This window comes from Nerophis ophidion, linkage group LG13, assembly GCF_033978795.1.
Source record: "Nerophis ophidion isolate RoL-2023_Sa linkage group LG13, RoL_Noph_v1.0, whole genome shotgun sequence".
NCBI lineage: Eukaryota > Metazoa > Chordata > Actinopteri > Syngnathiformes > Syngnathidae > Nerophis > Nerophis ophidion.
This window is the reverse complement of record NC_084623.1, coordinates 48,471,283-48,476,132: the sequence shown is the minus strand read 5'-3', so window position 1 is coordinate 48,476,132 and position 4,850 is coordinate 48,471,283. Positions and strand designations below refer to the sequence as shown.

The 4,850-nt window shown below is 44.5% G+C and overlaps 1 protein-coding gene across 1 annotated transcript in view; it reads left to right on the top strand.

The window, feature by feature from the left end:
- veph1 (ventricular zone expressed PH domain-containing 1) overlaps positions 1-4,850 on the top strand; it is a 238,290-nt gene that overhangs the window by 113,560 nt on the left and 119,880 nt on the right. The gene's annotated exons all lie outside the window — the stretch shown is intronic.

Below are 4,850 nucleotides of genomic sequence, written 5' to 3'. Positions count from 1 at the left end.
GCCTCGCTTTATAACGCTCCGCAGGTCACCCGCCCTCCCTCCCTCGTTCCGCTTGTTTGTCCCTCCTCATCCTCCTCCCACTCTCCCATTCTTTCTTGTTAAATGCTGAGCAATCCTTTGGCAGGAAGCCTGCTAGTGTTGTCTGAGAGGGAGGGAAAGCGCCGCCTCGGGTTGGAGTCACGCACAAACATGCTGGTGCGTATCGCTCATCTTTACTTCATAGAAGAGCTGCCGCCGGACTTTACTGCAATCGTCTATAAACTGATGACACGCGCATAAATCTGGGTTATAATTGCACTTGTTGCATCATATTATTGTAGAAGGGTAACTTTAGGAGCCTGGTATGCCTTTTAACTGCACAAAGACAGTTGTGCACGGTCAGCACTTCTGGCCCTAATCTTCTCCATCATTACTGATGATTACAGAGGAACCTTGAAAGTCAAACTCCCAGAAAAAAAGTTCAAAAAAACTTTTGTTTTCTAGAGGAAGATACGCCTGGAAAGTCGTACCAGATGGCCGGTCGCAGAAATGCATAATATCATGTTTCAGTAGGAGCCAAAATATGACAACCTTGAATATAGGACACCGATAGTGATGGGGAAATGATGCCTGTTGATACCAGGGGGTTCTCAAAATTAATCAACAATCAATCAATCAATCAATGTTTATTTATACAGCCCTAAATCACAAATGTCTCAAAGGACTGCACAAACCATTACGACTACAACATCCTCGGAAGAACCCACAAAAGGGCAAGGAAAACTCACACCCAGTGGGCAGGGAGAATTCACATCCAGTGGGACGCCAGTGACAATGCTGACTATGAGAAACCTTGGAGAGGACCTCAGATGTGGGCAACCCCCCCCCCCTCTAGGGGACCGAAAGCAATGGATGTCGAGCGGGTCTAACATGATACTGTGAAAGTTCAATCCATAGTGGCTCCAACACAGCCGCGAGAGTTCAGTTCAAGCGGATCCAAGACAGCAGCGAGAGTCACGTCCACAGGAAACCATCTCAAGCGGAGGCGGATCAGCAGCGTAGAGATGTCCCCAACCGATACAGGCGAGCGGTCCATCCTGGGTACCGACGAGCGGTCCATCCTGGGTCTCGACTCTGGACAGCCAGTACTTCATCCATGGTCATCGGACCGGACCCCCTCCACAAGGGAGGGGGGGACATAGGAGAAAGAAAAGAAGCGGCAGATCAACTGGTCTAAAAAGGAGGTCTATTTAAAGGCTAGAGTATACAAATGAGTTTTAAGGTGAGACTTAAATGCTTCTACTGAGGTAACATCTCGAACTGTTACCGGGAGGGCATTCCAGAGTACTGGAGCCCGAACGGAAAACGCTCTATAGCCCGCAGACTTTTTTTGGGCTCTAGGAATCACTAATAAGCCGGAGTCTTTTGAACGCAGATTTCTTGCCAGGACATACGGTACAATACAATCAGCAAGATAGGATGGAGCTAGACCGTGTAGTATTTTATACGTAAGTAGTAAAACCTTAAAGTCACATCTTAAGTGCACAGGAAGCCAGTACAGGCGTAATATGATCAAACTTTCTTGTTCTTGTCAAAAGTCTAGCAGCCGCATTTTGTACCGACTGTAATCTTTTAATGCTAGACATGGGGAGACCCGAAAATAATACGTTACAGTAATCGAGACGAGACGTAACAAACGCATGGATAATGATCTCAGCGTGTTTAGTGGACAAAATGGAGCGAATTTTAACGATATTACGGAGATGAAAGAAGGCCGTTTTAGTAACGCTTTTAATGTGTGACTCAAAGGAGAGAGTTGGGTCGAAGATAATACCCAGATTTTTTACCGAGTCACCTTGTTTTATTATTTGGTTGTCAAATGTTAAAGTTGTATTATTAAATAGAGGTCGGTGTCTAGCAGAACCGATAATCAGCATTTCCGTTTTTTTGGCATTAAGTTGCAAAAAGTTAGCGGACATCCATTGTTTAATTTCATTAAGACACGCTTCCAACTGACTACAGTCCGGCGTGTTGGTCAGCTTTAGGGGCATGTAGAGTTGTGAGCATGTTAACCTTTTAATCGTAGTAATATCTAATTTTTGTAATGTGAACCTAGAAATAATGGATTTTGATACTAGGGCAGGGGTCGGCAACCCGCGGCTCCGGAGCCGCATTTTTTTTTTTCAATTAATGTTTACTTATATAGCCCTACAATATTCGTAAGGTACACTTTATTTGTAAGTATTACATTCGTCTAAAAAAATTTGATGACATAACTGTTTAAATCTACAACTGGTGTTGTCTAAAGCAGTGTTTTGCAACCTTTTTTGAGCCAAGGCACATTTATTGCATTGAAAAAATGCAGAGGCACACCACCAGCAGAAATCATTAGAACATTAAACTCAGTTGACAGTAAAAAGTTGTTGTCGCTATTGTTGGATATGACTTTAAAGCATAACCAAGCATGCATGACTATAGCTCTTGTCTCAAAGTAGGTGTACTGTCACCACCTGTCACATCACACCCTAACTTATTTGGACTTTTTTGCTGTTTTCCTGTGTGTCATATTTTAGTTTTTATGTTGCGCTCTTATTTTGGTGGCTTTTTCTCTTTTTTTTGGTATTTTCCTGTAGCAGTTTCATCAATCAATCAATCAACCAATGTTTATTTATATAGCCCTAAATCACTAGTGTCTCAAAGGGCTGCACAAACCACTACGACATCCTCGGTAGGCCCACATAAGGGCAAGGAAAACTCACACCCAGTGGGACGTCTGTGACAATGATGACTATGAGAACCTTGGAGAGGAGGAAAGCAATGGATGCCGAGCGGGTCTAACATGATACTGTGAAAGTTCAATCCATAATGGATCCAACACAGTCGCGAGAGTCCAGTCCAAAGCGGATCCAACACAGCAGCGAGAGACCCGTTCACAGCGGAGCCAGCAGGAAAACATCCCAAGCGGAGGCGGATCAGCAGCGCAGAGATGTCCCCAGCTGATACACAGGCAAGCATTACATGGCCACCGGATCGGACCAGACCCCCTCCACGAGGGAGAGTGGAACATAGGAGAAAAAGAAAAGAAACGGCAGATCAACTGGTCGAAAAAGGGAGTCTATTTAAAGGCTAGAGTAAACAAATGAGTTTTAAGGTGAGACTTAAATGCTTCTACTGAGGTGGCATCTCGAACTGTTACCGGGAGGGCATTCCAGAGTACTGGAGCCCGAAATGAAAACGCTTTATAGCCCGCAGACTTTTTTTGGGCTTTGGGAATCACTAATAAGCCGGGGCATTTGGCTCTTTGGAGACTCTGATGTGGCTCAGCTGCATAATCGCCGACCCCCCAGACCAGGGGTTGGGAACCTATGGCTCGCGAGCCAGATGTGGCTCTTTTGATGACTGCATCTGGCTCTCGGATAATCTGAGCTGACGTTGCTTAAAACGATAAGTAATGAATAATTTCACTTTTAATCACAGTGTTAAAAATAACATTCAAAATACAAAACACTCATGCTTTTTTTTATGTTCAAGCAGTTGCGTTTATGGTAAGAAGTAATTTATTTATTATTGGTTAGTGTGGGGCTTGCCCTCCTGAGGGTTCTTCAGACCACCAAGCACTGACATGAGAGCCTGTTTCAGGATTACTATATTTATTTTTCAAAAAGTCTCTCAGTTGCTTTCCAGCAATTGTATTTTTCTCTTTTGTTCTCGCTTGCGCTCTGGCTCCAGCCCCAACCCCGTCTCTTCTCCTGGCTGCTGCTTATAACAGAGTGACAGGTGATTAGATAACAAGGCCCAGGTGGGCCTTTTGCGCACCTGTTGCTGATTTCGAGGCCGTTCCTGGCACACCTTGCCTGCGGGCCACGCCCCCTCCACAATTCGCTTCAGAAGAACATTGTTATTACAAAGAATAAGAGACTTATTGTACTCTAGAAATGTTGGTCTTACTTAAAAATGCACGCTTTTAGTTGTGTTCAGTGTTAAAAAAATATTTTATGGCTCTTACGTAAATATATTTGGCTTCTTGGCTCTCTCAGCCAAAAAGGTTCCCGACCCCTGCCCCAGACTGTTACGGGGGGATTCCGGATTTCGGTGCCTCTTCCGGACATCAACCGGGGTCAACGTTCTCCAATTTTCACTCGGACTACAACATTGAGGGCGTGCTGTGATGGCTTTACTTTTAACATCCTCTACAAGTCATCGCGCCCGCCTTTTTGCAATGTTATCTGCGTGCCGACCGGACGCATGAATTTTGCTGCTTCTATCGTCACATGTACGAGATTGCAAGGCATACTGGGTGATACAGGTTACACTGAAGGTTGTGATATAAACATCTTTAACACTCTTACAAGAATGACAAACATATTTCGGGAGAACATCCTCACAGTAACACAACATAAACGCAACACAACCAATACCTAGAATCCTTTGCATCCATGACTCTTCCTGACTATACCAACCCCGCCCACCTCAACCGACGCACGGAGAAGGAGTGGGTGTTTGGTGCTAGCGGTGTATAATATAGTCAGAAACAGTCATGGATGCAAAGGATTCTGGGTATTTGTTGTGTTGCGTTTATGTTGTGAGGATTTTCTCCCGAAATGTGTTTTTCATTCATGTTTGGTGTGGGTTCACAGTGTGGCGCATATTAGTAAGAGTGTTAAAGTTGTTTATATCACAACCTTCAGTGTAACCTGTATCACCCAGTATGCCTTGCAATCTCGTACGTATATCTGTGGAAGTTGCCGGACTGGCAAGCAGTCTGTACATGTTTTAGAAGGCATCAAAGGCAAAGGCTTCATAGCACGCCCTTATTATTGTTATCTGGGTGACCACCAGCAGATATTCGCGAGAATGGTTGCGTCTCCCAT